We start from the raw sequence: 15,440 nt of genomic DNA on the forward strand, positions 1-15,440 counted from the left end.
TGTATGTCAGTTTCAAATTTATCGGGATCATTTGATTCGCAATTGCATAGTTTTCACCTGAACATGGGTTTCATAGGGTTTTATAGAGGTCGCCAATGTAGCTGCTGTGGATAAATTGCATGACAACTGAATCAAATGCCCTTGTCTGTCTTATTATTGTTTGTAAATATCCCGGCTATTCTTTGTCAGATAATTTACTCTAACACACATTTTAGGTATTTGTGTAGGCCTATTGTAAAGTTTGTAATATATTTTATGGATCAAATAGATTGTGGTTTAGGATGGTTTAGGATTAATCAATTAAGTAATTACCTGAACATATTCTTACACTTCAGTTTCCTGCCAGTATGTATATTGTCTAATATGTGCATTATTATATATATATTTTTGACCTATTGCAATAATAATATTTCTAACCATATGATGTTTTAATTTCAAATTTGTGTGCTACTAATGTTTGTACACTGTCATTTGCATGCCATTGACTCCCAAAAGATGGGGGTGTTCTATTCATTGTCAGAAGTAGCACCAGCACATGGTGAGACAGTAGGAGGATTTTATCCCCCCCCCCCTTCCCCACAAATTTGAGTTGTTTTACCTACTCCATCCATCCATTCATTCATTCATCCCTCCTCTTAGTTCTCCTCTCCCCACTCCCTCACACAATAGTTAAAACCACAGATGAATTCATACATTCAGCATCAATTGTTTTATCTTCTCATCTTAGATTCATGTACTAGGCCTACTCTAGCTGATGAAGTGCTACTGTGCATTTAGACTGTTGAATCCCCACACCATCGGGGCTTGCTAATCACGTTTGTTTCTATTGCTGCTTTGCTCATTGGATGCTGCGATACTTATTACATTAGTTGATTTTTGAGACACCTCTTTGGTTGAGTTGTTTCCATTCAGATGCATTCGATTCAGATCATGTCTCTTCATTTCCCCTCTGTCTCTGAGAGTGATAGACTGGAATGGAACGTCTTAGCTGTACACAAAGTGCTAATTACAACTTTCCATCAAAATACCCTTTCTTCATATCCCCTAGGCTGTTTCACAAAATGATTGAGTGATTGAGAATCTTTCATGCTGCTGTAGTTGGTTTATAATGGTTGGTGGGATCTGGAAGTATACGTTGGGCGTGCTCAATGTGACCACAGTAACATGATCTATTAAATAACCAGATCACACCTTAGGCCTACCTGCAAGAGTTCAAATCATTTGATGGAGGCTAGCTTGGTATTACGTAATTCAGCTTGAAGGACAGACATGAATGAGATATGTTTGTTTACATATATTTGTATTACAGCAAATAGGAAATAGAAAAAGGCTGCACATGTCTTCCTTGCACATATCATCAAGTATGATCTCTCACAGAGTGTAGATTATTTCCATTGATTGATGCCTGCCATTACTATACTGCGTTGGCTTCTGAAATAGTTTTTTTCTTTCCGCTTCACGACTAGAACGTGTGATAGTGATGTGAAATTATGTCCACCTCTTAAGCCAAGGGCAATATCCCAACACGGATATTGATTTTAATTTGATTACTCTCATGCTGGTTTAGGTAGAGCAAGTGTTGGGTATAATCAAGTCAAATTCAGTCAGTTCCACGGTGAGAAGGAGTCAGTGAGGTGGGAAATGAGCTCCAGAGAGAGAGAGAGAGAGAGGGCGAGAGAGAGAGCAGGGTGTACAGAGGGAGTGACGGGCTGAGAGTGCCACCACACAACACTACACCACACCAGCAGTAGTGAGAAAAGATGAGGCTGGGTGCTGGGGATATGTGGAGGGCTAGGGCCGGTGGTGTAGTTGTACTTCGCTCCAATCAGCCAGTCATATATTATGGCCTCAGCACCAGTAATAACAGTTAAACCTCATTTGATGAAGGTCATGGTCCTCCCCTTCTTTTCATAGTGGTTTCTCGTCACTCAGGGGGGAATTAGCAGATAGACGGGGAATTGATGCCTGTGTGTGGGTATATATGCCTGGACTACTGTACTGTACACTGTGCTGCTTCACTCTGTTGGCATTGTGAGGAAAAATTAGAAGTCATTAATGTAACACCTCCAGATAATGTGTGCTAAAGCCTGTTTTATGGACATCCACACCTTGGAATGGGTTTAACTCAGCCCTTTAAATAAGGCCTAGCTATTTATTGTCACGTTCTCTTTTAATTTTCGAGCTACATTATGTCTTGACTGATCCCCAGGGATTACCCTATGACTCCAGTGTTTTTTTTCGTGAAATAGTCATTTTCCCTTTTACTTGTACTTCTCAGCAGGGATTGCTGTCCAAATAATTAGTTTTTTATTTGGCTGGAAATGTGTAAAGCCTCGCAGCGTTGCCGGACGGTGAAAATAGAAAAAGAGAGTCTCTTTGAGGCTATGTGGGTATTGGATATGTAAAGTGATACTGGCAAGGTCCCTGCCTGGTGAACCAGGATGGAAGGAAAAATAAAATCTTAAATCTACTTCTACTGATATTCTCACCAAAGGGGCCCAAGAGCTCTGTAATTCTGAACCGACGTGTCTGGGGGATTAAACTATGCTGCTATGGCGGCAATATCAATGGATAAAGAAAACGCTTCTGAATTAAATAGTATAAAGACTTATTAAGATGGTTCAACGGACCATCATAATTATTAGATAAAAATACAGCTCACTGTAGTGTAATTCAGACCTTTGAGCAAATACATACATTAGAAGTGGATGTGAGGTGTACAGTATGATGACTATTATGTGTGGACATAATGAGTGTCTTATTGCTGTAATATAAGATAGTGCCCATAGAGCAGTGGTTGTTGTATGAAACACTGGGCTTTCTGTGGATGTATATAACCCGGTCTCGGTTCGACATTTATATTTTTTCAGTTTGGTCAAAATCTGTTTTCAGAATTTCTCCACATTTTTGTAAGCTGTGCCTTGCAGTCCCTTTTCTGCAGTTTTAGTCACAGGGATTTTGTTTTCTCAAGGTCTCCAGCAGACCACCACATTCCGCCCTGGTGCGCAGACCACAGCTGGGGGGGGGGCACATATAAAGTGCACCCGAGGAGCCTCTCTCAATGCCAATCTCATTTGTGCCCGGCGTGAAGAGACGGCCATGCCAGGCAGCCTGGTGGCATCTCTCTGCCCGTCCACCTCCTTTACGCTCCGTCACCGTGACACGGGTGCAGGCTCGCAGTGGTTGGCATCCTGGCTCTACCTGATGAGTCCGCTGCCTCGAGGACTCACTCTGCCATCTGCCAATGAGCAGCGAGTGCTGTGGAATGATAAAGCAGAGCCTCTCAGTGATCATGCGCTTTGGAGACTAAAGGTGAGGGTATCATGGCCCTTCTGCCCTCCGGTCCAGTGTGCAATTAACAAGTTCATCTGGAGCAGCTCTTCCTGTCAGACCTGGGAGACCTCACCTCACTAATATCCACCTGGCCTCGGCAAAGAGCTGGACTGAAGCTGGCAGAGGGGAGAGACCGGGGAGGGGGGGAAGTATTTGATATGTGTCTCAATCAAAGGATTTCTCTTTTGTCCTTGGCTGGGTGTAAATAGCCTGTGGTGGTGTTGGAAATTGTATATTTCTGTGATGGAGAGGGAAAAGTATTGAAGATACTGTAAGTACAAAACAGTAGAGGAGGAATTGTATACAAATAATTATCCTTGACTGTCTAGTAGCCTGTCTAGTGTGATGTCAGCGGTTGAGAGTACCCTTATGGCGCCTACTACAGAACTATAGGATCAGAAATCCCCCCCACACACACACACACTTCCTCCCTTCTATGTGCACCCCTGCATCGTACAATCAGAAAGCATATGCCAACCTTTGTCATCACACCTGTCTGTCACAGTCTATCAGGCCTTACTCTGTCCTCCACTAGTTCCTCAGTACAGTGTTGGAGGTGAGGAGAGGGCATTCCCTAAAGCTCAGGCAAATAAGACCCCGACTTCCAGTCCTTCACTACCAGCTATCCCGATCCATATAGGATCCTGAATTCCTGGCAGGCACTCCTCCTAGCACCCGCTACAGTTCATAACTCTGCACTAATTAGTGCACTAATTAATAAGGACTGTAGTGATGGCAAAATTGAGGTAAATGGGAATTAAACAGGCTTGGCCAAGCAGGCTTAACACTGTTCTCACACCACCATGTGAGCAGATAGGAAAGGCTGGTGTGAATGTGGATGTGGAGGAGACCATGTGAAGGGGGAAGAAGAGTCAAGACTCTATGCACGCTTGAATGGACAGACTGGTTTTTAAATATTCGGTACACTTGTGGAGAATCTACCCTCCTTCTAATCTGTTACAATGTTGTAATACTTAGTTCATCGTCATGTTACATTCTATGAACTGTGTTCTTCTTGGATAAGGACTATGTAGCTTATTACATCAAGCCCTGCTTAGGGGAAAGCTCTATCAACTCTGGGAATTGAGTTTTATTGAATTCCAGCTGATAGGACTTGAGTGAACATTTGAGTGCCTTCTATGCACTATAGATGTTCTTTGGGGAGAAATGCTGCTTTATTATGTGCTGTATTTTGCCTGTTTGCATCGGCTTTTGATGTCCCCGTGGACTCTCACATATTTAGTTGTTATTAAGCCTCTACCACCAAAATGGAGAACATTTGAACAGTTCTCAGAACAGTAAGTGTTAGAGAAGTTAAAGAGGTTCATTAGAGCAAAGCAGTAATGAAACTAACAGCTCTGACATTTTCTCTCATCAGCCGCCAAGGTTGTATTAACTTGGTGGAATAAACCCACTTCTGAGATAACCATTCAAACGATAATTGAATTAAACAAGCAAAAAATATTTGCCCGGTGAAAATAATTGAAATCTACAAGCAAATAAATTTGAGCACGGGTCCTCGTCAAGGCTGCCGTGTTGTATCGTCACCTGATTGGTCGGGCTATAGCTTGAGTACCTCCGAGTTAATAGCATGCCTTACTGCCACTGAGCAATTTACTTTCCAACTTCAAAGGTCAGTGCCTCCATTGAAAGCAGTGTATGACAAATAAGATGATTCAGTGGAGCCAGGCGAGGAACGGTCGAGATCTTTTTCTCTCTCATGGTAAATCAGTTTGTTTTAGGATGACCTTTTGTGATTGGTCCAGTGTAAGCCAAAGGAAATTGCAAATTCTTTCAAGAGAACATACTATGCATGGCCATTTGGAATAAGCAAAGGTATTTGTCTCTTCTGCCAGAGAACTGAGCTTGTTGTGACATTATTTCACTGTTTGCTTTGTGAAGCCGTTCTGAATAGGCTCGGAATTGACATGCTGGATAAGTGACTGACCAACATTGTACAATGTAATGGGCTGTATAGAACACAGGTTTACTAATAGTGTATGTCAACTCCCTCTAGGCTTTATCATCACACAGCTGCTTTGCTTTTATAAGGTGCAACACAATAAGGTACAATATAATATTATGAATCTAGTCCAGTTTATGATCGTAGAGTATTCACACATACTGAATGCAAGTAACTTCCTCCCCCCATCCTCCTCATCACTGTAGAAAAAGGGAGAGGTAGCTAGTGGAATATATTTGCAGGCCCACCTCTCCACTCCGGCAGAGAGCACAAAGGAAGCCTGGTGTCTGGCTGCCTGTGAATGAATCACACCTTGTTTGTTTGGGGAGACAGACAGAGGAGCAGTGAGAACTGCTAAAGCTCTGCACACCAAACACCTTGGCAGCAGGAGACACATCACCAGGCTTTTCACTTTTACCCAGGCCCCTCAAATCATCCTTTATTTACCTAGTGCTCAGACTGTCTTAATTATAATTATGTGTACCATTTTACCAAGGTGTATAATTTGTGTTCCCTTTTGTCAGTGCTACTATTCAGTACCAATGCTATTCATTCTCTGTTCAGATACGGTTTATTCAGTGTTGTAAATGCAATTGTGTGTTACACAGTATTTTCAATATTCCCCATGCACCGCAAAAATCTGATGGGGCAAAAGGTACGTGAGGATGACTGGGGGGTGGTCCGGAGGCAGAGAATTTGGAATTTTTCAAACACCTGAAACAGCTTTTTCCCTGCAATCTAGAGCCCAAATCAATATGCGTAATTCTATGTATTTGTATGCATATCGAAGCATACTGTGCCTCTTGAGCTGTCTGCATCCTCTTGACTGAATATGCTTTTTTTGCATCTCTGCTAAAATCTGGTTAAAAGATTGAAAGAAATGTGAGTCTTATTCAGTGCATTTAGTTATGGCTTGCTTTTCTGAACTCTACCAACCTTGCCAGCAGGTATGCCAGGTACGATAGTTAGAATAGCTAGCTACTCTAACTTGATTGATAGCCTGAAATGGCTTCTTGGCAGCTAGTTATTAGGATGGGAGATTGGGAACCTATCTGGGCTAGCTAAACATTAATAATGGTTTTTTTTACAGGACAAATTTTAGGGGGCACGTAACCTTATGACGCCTCTGCCCCTGTGCATTGTTGTTGTATTATGCCAGAGTACATTGCACTCAGCACACACATAAAAGCAGTGAGGAGAAAAGCAGATGTACCTATTTGCTGTCACTAGGCTAGTGTGTGTGACAGGGGAGGCTGCTGTGTGACATTACTGTCATCTTCAGAGCAGCCCAGTGCAGTGCAGACCAGGGAAATGACAGTCCCAGTGGCTTTTACTGTCTGATAAAGATCACTCCACAATGCACATCTGCCTTACCAGAAAAAATAGACAAGGGAAGAATAACATCCAAAATGACTTGAATAGAGAGCTATCTGCTCTTTTAAAGTCCCTGCGTTGTTAAGTGTGGTGAGCAACAAAAGGAATAGCATGGGGAGGAACAGGCTGCTGTTATCTGTAGAGGAGATACAGTAACCTGGTGATTGGGACATTTTGATGGGAGCCACTCTGAGTAGGTTGAGGTTTGAGACTGAGACTCACTTAAAACAAATGCAATGGGGGAGTATACAAACCATAGGGCATATTACATAACACAATGCATTTCTGCTTTTGTCATTATGTAAAATATGAAATAACTTATTGCACTCAATTGGTATTTGAAATTGTAATAAGTCATTTGCCTGTTACGAGATTAACACAATGTATTCTGCTTCAAAACATTTGAAATGCCTACTCGTTGGATTATCTTGGGAATTAAATATAATGTTTTTTTCCACACAATTTGGGACAATAGATTTTATGGATATTACTATGCCGTTAAACATAAGCTATCAAAGTAGACTTCTAATACATTTGTCATTCATATTAGTCCTCTGTTATTAGCTCATTGCCAGATGAAACACTTTTCTCTGGATAATGTCTTGTAGCTTTTATGCTCTTTTGGGAGTTATTTTCCTAATATCACAGTGGAGAGAATGGGGATCTGGGTAAAACCCCAATTAAGTCAGGCAGTTTGTTTAGTTTAGTAACACCCCTCGCCACACTAAAACCCCAAAGAAAACACATCTCATGCTGGGAAGACTTAGGTGATTCTACAAGGTTAGTTGCTGGAGGAGAATGCAACTATACTCTGGAGTTTTCACATAGCTTCCCCTTTGATAAAGTATTTCCAATTGCCCTTGAATTTAATCACTGTGATAAATTCAGCAAAATAGAGCTATTGCTTTTGCCATTATAGATCCCGGTGCTTCAGAGCTGTCAGACCTGGAATAGCGCGTGCAATACGTGAGATATTCATAGAATCGTCTGTTATTTCTCTCAAACTTCAAACGCTGTGTTCCTTTGTGTCGGTATAGTTAGCAGCCGTCGCTGCCACACATTCACTCCAAGGTGGAGAAATGTCACAGGCTGCCATGGTTTTGTAATACATATTCATGCATAAATAAACAGCAATGAATCACAGCCGAGCCTCTTTATAATGGAAGTGTTTGTGACACATCCATTGTTGTCATGAACCGAAATACGAAATAAACACGGAAGAATATAAGCCAAAGCCTTCATTGACATGCAACGCTCGAGGCAGGTGATGCTGGTCTTTTACGACACATAGCCTAATCTTCTGAGCTTCCCATTGCATTTTCTTCTTCTCCTCTTTTGTCCCCTCAAGCGTTACAGACGCATGCAAGTTGACACAGCATGCGAAGTGTGTGCGAAGTGTGTGTGGACCTCCCAGACCACTCACGTTATCATCAAGGCGAATGTTTCAGCCATGCCTCAGTGAAGGAGACAGATGAACTTTTGATACTGTGGGGGGCCTATAGCAGTGGCTGGTCTAGTTTACGCTGCTGTCTAACTGTTAGTAACAGTAAGTCAGCTGTGCCTTTTCTCTGTGCAGTATGTCTGAACGTAAGGGTGGTGTCAAGGTTGACAACTTAACACCTTAGCATAAATATATTAGCTTTTTTATTTCAGCCTCTGACGCTGTAATTCTGTTCCTCTGGCTCACAGCAATGTTTTCACAGTAAAGAGGCAGACTTCAGCATCACATTAGTACTTCTTTATTATTTGTCTTTTACTTGGAGCTCTTGTAGAATTCCCTGAAGCTCTTCACATTATCTGAACCTAGTGGGATTCCTCGCCGCCTTCTCCCTGTGTGGAAAATCAAACCTTTTAGTGAAAAAGTGCCGCAGGGATTTCTAGCTAAAAGGCCTGTGTGGCTGTGAAGACTGAGAGAGAGAGACCCAGGAAGCAGTAGCTGGGCTGGGAGGGAAGTCAACAAGCAAATGCCGGGAGGAAAACGTCATCAATTGAGGAGTGATGGCCACTTCACGGGGGCCTGGCGTTGGTGATTTATGGGATGTTTCTGTTTTCCCCAGCATGCCTTTTCACAGATCTCATGGCATTGACGTATTACTCTAAGTGTGAACAACATACCTGTTAGAAATCAATTTGACAATTTTTTCTTGAGTGGCCTGCTCGTCGACAAGACCAGAGGAAGTGTGTAGTGCGTGTTTGTGGCCACACCCTCATTGATATTTTGCTATTCATCTCTGCTCTAATTTCTGTCTTCCTCCCGAGCCGGACACACAGCAAAGTTGTATTTAACCAGCTTTATTGTGATGTGACAAAGATGGATGTGACATTGTCCTCTATTGCCCGCCAGAGTGTGTGAGTGTTAATGAAGCCATTAGCACAGTCCGAGCCACTGGAGAGAATAGTGAAATTACCATTATTCTGCAGCCATTAAGCCATAATATGCCACCGTCTCTCCATACTCAACCCCCCCCATTCTCTTTCTCTTTTTACCTTTATCTCTCTCTCCCTCCCTCCCTTTTCTTCCTTCTCTTCTCCTCATATGTGCTACCTCCCTCTCTCTTTTTCTTACGCTGTCTCTCTGTCACTGTCACACTGATCCACTCCTGCTGTCATTTAAAGCTTCATTAATTCATTTGCTATCAAAAGCAGTTAGGTACAAAAAAGACTGGCGGTGTTCATAATATTGTATCTTAGAATTACCATCCCCACACACTGGCTCCAGTATGAACTCTGTCTCTCTTTCTCCTTCTCTCTGAGAGAGACCTTCAAAAAAAAAAAGCAAATGGCCTACACAATTCATGAATCTTATTACCTCCAAATCCCGTTTGTCATGTGCCTAAAGAGACAGAAGTCTGTTTTCCTGACACAAAAGCAAGAAGATCCCACTGCTAACCCTGAATTGATTTGAAGTTTTCTAAACTCTCTTTTTTTCTTGCTGGGGATGGAGAGTGGGATGTGTTCTTCTGGCTGTTCCTGGTATTGTGTAGGCATTGGCTCCCAGATTATACACACCCTGGAATGCCTGCAGCTCTCTGTCGCTCTTGTTTGCTGACGGACTGTGACTAATTACAAACGATTTTAATTAAAGAGGAAAAGCTTCTCTCCAGTGGACGTCTGGGGAGTTGACAGGGGAATGGTTTCTGGGAGGCTTTGTGGGTGAAGCAGTTGTGATGTCTTACGTCTGCTGCTGCTTCCCACAGCTGTTTGGATGCTCACTATCAAAACGCTGCTAGGAGACAATGGTGGCCCCACATAACGCTCGGAAGTCCCGACGGAAGCGGGACAAACGCCATATGACCACATACACTACATTGCCAAAAGTATGTGGATACCTGCTTGTCGAACATCTCATTCCAAAATTATGGGCATTAATATGGAGTTCGTTCCCCCTTTGCTACTATAACAGCCTCCACTCTTCTGGTTAAGACTTTCCATTGTAACATTGCTGCAGGGACTTTCTTCTATTCAGCCACAACAGCATTAGTGAGGTCGGGCATTGATGTTGGGCAATTAGGCCTGTCTCGCAATCAGTGTTCCAATTAATCCCAAAGGTGTTCGATGGTGTTGAGGTCAGGGCTCTGTGCAGGCCAGACATGTTTTTCTTGGTGATCATGGTGATCTTAGGCTTGTGTGCGACAGCTCAGCCATGGAAACCCATTACATAAATCTCCCAATGAACAGTTCTTGTGCTGACGTTGCTTCCAGAGGCAGTTTGGAACTTGATAGTGAGTGTTGCAACCGAGGACAGACGATTTTTACTTGCTATGCACTTCAGCAGTCCCGTTCTGTGAGCTTGTGTGGCCTACCACTTCGCGGCTGAGCCGTTGTTGCTCCTAGACTTTTCCACTTCACAATAACAGCACTTACAGTTGACCGGGGCAGCTCTAGCAGGGCAGAAATTTGATGAACTGACTTGTTGGAAAAGTGGGATTCTATGACGGTGCTACACAGTGCTACAAGTCACTGAGCTCTTCAGTAAGGTCATTCTTCTGTCAATGTTTGTCTATGGAGATTGCATGGGTGTGTGCTGTCACCAATGGGTGTCGCTGAAATATCCAAATCCACTAATTTGAAGGATTTGAAGGTGTCCACATACTTTTGTATATATAGTGTATAAATTCTCCTTTCGCTGTATGACCTGTCTAGAATAGATCAAGTCAACATGCTTCAAACGTACACTAACATTAGCGATAGCACACTTTGTTTGACACCACATTTGTCCTCAGTTGGCTTGAAACAGAGAAACCACTTTCACGAATGCAGAGAAAAGAGAAACAGAGAAAAGCATTGACTGGGTCAATGAAAAGCAGAGGAGTCAGGCATTTCTGGTCTGGCAGCATGAGAAATCTTTACAGGAAGTGTCCATGGCACACAGGAAGCAGCGAGTGTGTTGGGACAATGACCCAGCCTCTCTGTGTTCATTGATTGGCCGAGAGCAGGTTTGTGCTCCCAATTAACATTGTTCAGTTTCATTACGGTCATATTAGACACAGCCGGCTTCTGCTGATCCTGACTAAGAATCCAGTAACCGGGAAATCAATTAGAACAAAAGAATGGCTACTGCCTCTCCTAAAAAACAGACAGACAACCAGTTAACTGGGGCCGCAGCAGAGTGGTTTTGGCAATAACGGCATCGTTTATGGATTATGACTCTCTGGGTGCCCTGGTCAAGTGTGATTTCTTATATTGAATTAACTTCAGTAGGATGGCGGTTAGTGTAGTTGAACACATCAATTCCATATTGTTACTGATCCCAGGCTGTGATAGCAGAAACATTAGACTTGTCTCAAGTCATTAGGTATTCATTGGCTGGCTGAGCTGTAGCTAATCACCAGCATCTTAATTGGTTACAACAAGAGAGATTATTTTTTAAATCATACATTTAGCAAAACAGATTATTTAATGATATTGTGGGATAAACATTATTATCATATTCCCATCATTATATTTCTCCGTATTCCATGATGTCACTTACTATCTATGCCATTGGCAGTATGTGTGTGCTGTTTGGTGGAAACTGTGTTTAGAAGCTTAGTAAAGTGATATGATATGATTGGTTAGGTCTGTGTGTTTTGGGCCGGTGTGTGTCACAGCTCCTCCTCATCCAGGTTCCTGGGAGCGAGTCTCTTCCCAGTCCCCTCTGTAGCGTAGTTCCAGGTCGCGTCCTGGTGGCTCTGGTGGCTCTGTGGCTGCAGATAACAGCGGGCTGGCAGGCGTGTGCACGGCCATGGCAGCCTGCGGTCTCACACCGCTGCACCTCTGGCTGCCAGGGGGGCTAGCACTGGCTCCCTTGCTAGTATTAACTCACACGCACGCACACACCCCTCCATACAATACATCAACACACACTTATGTCTAACATAGCTCACCTCTATCTGCCACCCCTCCACTGGCCTCCCCTCCAGCCCCACATTGTTGCTGTAACATGTAAGAGAGACCAGTTTGGGAGGCAGTTTAACCTATGAACAATTTATGAATGGATTCATTATTTCATCAAAAGATTGCATTTTTTACTGTATAGCATTCAAGACTATGTGCAATTCCATTTGAACAGAATGATGCTGAGACTGTGATTTTTCACCTTAAAACCTATGTCAAACAAAAAACATTGATTGCAAAGTTAAACAAACCATACAACTTTATGCACACGGACTACTTTCAACCATTTCTACTGAACATTTTAGAGTACAGTTCAGTACAGTAGAGTACAGTTCAATTCAGTTTCAGTACAATACAGTGCATTATACTGTAGTGTGCTCCACTGTACAGAATAAGTACTCTACTGACCTATAGTATACTCTACTTTTTTTTACTGTACTGTACTGTAATGTGCTGTCTGTCCAAACTTGTGAAACATAGACGTATATGATTGGTTTATATTTAGACTGACCAAATTTCACGTCCACGGACGTTTTGGTGCTCAGTGGTTGAGTACGCTGGTTACAATAAATGGAAAGAGAGGGCTCATGGGTAGGTGATAGTAAGAGCTGGGAAAGGTGACATTAACTGGAGTGTCAAGGCTCAGGAGAAGACCCAGATGCAGAGAGTTTCGAAGTAACAAAAGTTGTTTGCAAAAACAGGGGGGCAGGCAAACGACAGGTCAAGAGCAGGCAAATGTCAGTGCAGAATCCGAAAAGGTGCAGAACGACAGGCAGGCTCAGGGTCAGGGCGGGCAGAATGGTCAAAAACCGGGAAAGCTAGAGACAGAAAGGAGCATGGGAAAAATCACTGGTAGGCTTGACAAAACAATACGAACTGACAACAGACAAACAGAACACGGGTATAAATAAAATACACTGGGGATAATGAGGAAGATGGTCGACTCCTGGAGGGGGGTGGAGACAAGCACAAGGACAGGTGAAACAGATCAGGGTGTGACATGGAGAGAGAGAGTGCGAGAGAGAGAGAAATAAACAAAATTGTTATCAGTAAAAACACTATAACTAACGTATGACTAACTTTTATTATCCTCCTTCCTTATGAGGGAGAGAAATGAGAAAATATCTTAAAGATATGTAGGGGGAACAGAATGACAAGACACTAGGCAATAATTCTGCAAAATTAAATAAACATGTTGATATTATTTGGCAATGGTCTTCAACATTATTGTTTTGTCTTCATGTATTTCTAATAGCTTTTAAGACTTTTTCTGGTCAACGTTTTCTAAGATCACTTTTCCATCTGTTTCACCAGAAACTAAAGCCTTTGCTTTTTCCTAATTGTAGGATGCAATATGGTGGGAAATATCTAAATATATATGCCTTATTAAAAAAAATAGACTCTCAGCTTTCATTTGACACCAAATGTCATGTGATCCTATGAATTTCACATGCTACCTTGAGTTCTTAGTCACCTCCAAGTTCTGAGCCAAATTAAAAGATTGCTTACTTTCTTCAATAAGAGAGCCAGTCACATACAGCAGTTCCTTTTCAAAAATGTCAATACTTTTTCTGTGTCTGCCCTATCCCTAAGGAAGGCCATTTAGCAGACCAAGCCACATACTGTAGCTCTAGTTGCAGCATTTCAATACCTTTTCTGTTCCTCAATAAAGGACCGCAATCTAGGCTTTGAAGCTCATCTGGTTCAGAGGCAACAACAGTCTTTTGTAAAGTATCTGTATTACCTCAGTATATTCATGCTTACAGACTTACAGAGGAGAATAACAACGATGTACACACAGAGGCAAATTGGCCAAAGGAGCCGCTTTGCTAAATGATGCACTGCTTCTCCAACCGCTTGGCATCAAGTTATCGGTCGCCGCTGTGCCGGCCTGAAATGGCAGAGGAGACTAAAAGGCAATTTTATTATTTTGATAATGTTGATTTTATTGGAAAATCAATGGACTCCAGCTATGCATGTACGCTCTGGGTATTTGTACAGGATGAATGTAGACATATGCAGTGTGTAGAAATGTAATTAGCATTGAATGGGGAGCAGGGAGATGGATCCAGTGGTCTCTGACAGACAGCGATGGGAAGGTCAGACGCTTGAATGGAGCCACTGACCCCAGTTGAGAGGGGACTTGAGGGAGACAGCGGGCGCAATCCATCGAGCGGAAAAACCCACAACGCACCACCATGTCTGACCACCGCGGCTTCCGTGACCTTTCTGAGAGGTGGAGGAGCTTTCCACGCACCCAGATCACTGCCCCTCTTATCTGATGGTGTCAGAGCATGTCATGCATGAGTGGTTGGTGTGTGTACTGTGTTTGCCTGGCGTGGATGTGGGTGGTGTCTAATTTGTTTGAGAGATGTTGTTGACTGTAGTGGGCAGTGATGTGTCTAATAGAGAGAAGCTAACATGGCTCAACCAGACTGGTGTTAAGAGGTGCAAGGTGTTGGTTCCTTTTTCCCCTCGTCTCTGCTCCATTTATTGTGGCGACATATATAAGAGGGGCTTGTTGTTAGTGCTAAATGGCCTGCAAAAATGATACACCTTCTGCTGCGGGGGTGTTTGTGGAGTGCTTGATTACGTTCTCTCTCAGTGAGCGGAGAGAGCGGAGGGCTGTGGAGCACTGCGGGGTGAGACTGGGGCTCTTTGTGAGGCCAAACACAGAGACAGTGTGTGAGGAGAGAGAGTGGCCAGTCTCTGGAGCATGCTCATCCGACATGCATGGGAATGAGAGAAAGAGGAGAGGAGACCCTGTCTGCCTGACACTCTGCTCTGTCTCTTCTGCTTCGTCTCAGGATGGATAAAACAGCATTGACACTGCACTGATAAAATAGTACATAAACATTATTTTCACCAGTTAAATGTCTTCCATAAATTGTTTGTGTGGTTTGATAGCTTATTGTTGGCAGTGGCACTAGCCTAAAACCTGGCACCAGAGTGTTTTAACATTTTGCCTTAAAATGTATTTTCCATGATTGATGCAGTATTGATGATACTGATTGGTGTGACTTTGAGGGGGGCTTGTCCCTGTCACAAGAGAAGGGAAGATGTCTTCATCGCACTCGTCATCTGTGTTGTTTCCCTCCTCCTCCTCTTCTCTTTGTCTCCCAGTGTGAGTCTGTGAGTGTGTGTGACTGGAGCTGTTAGAAGCAGTGGGGATCTCGTCACTCCCCGGTCCAGACATTTAACACACAGTGAGAGCTTTAATAAGTAAGCCATTGCATGTGAAGAGTTGAGATGAAGAGGAAAGAGAGTGCTGTCTGGCTGCATGTGTGATGCTACATATAATCAGGCCCTCCGCTTTGTTTAGTGCTCACCATCATTAAGAGTCATGCTGTTGTCAGATCAGGATATTATAGAGGCTATAGAGGGTGTAGATGGA

The 15,440-nt window shown here is 43.0% G+C and overlaps 1 protein-coding gene across 2 annotated transcripts in view; it reads left to right on the forward strand.

Annotated features, from left to right (window-relative positions):
* LOC118375083 (AF4/FMR2 family member 2-like) overlaps positions 1-15,440 on the forward strand; it is a 167,242-nt gene that overhangs the window by 574 nt on the left and 151,228 nt on the right. The gene's annotated exons all lie outside the window — the stretch shown is intronic.

Source organism: Oncorhynchus keta, chromosome 4 (assembly GCF_023373465.1).
Source record: "Oncorhynchus keta strain PuntledgeMale-10-30-2019 chromosome 4, Oket_V2, whole genome shotgun sequence".
In the NCBI taxonomy this organism is placed as follows: Eukaryota; Metazoa; Chordata; class Actinopteri; order Salmoniformes; family Salmonidae; genus Oncorhynchus; species Oncorhynchus keta.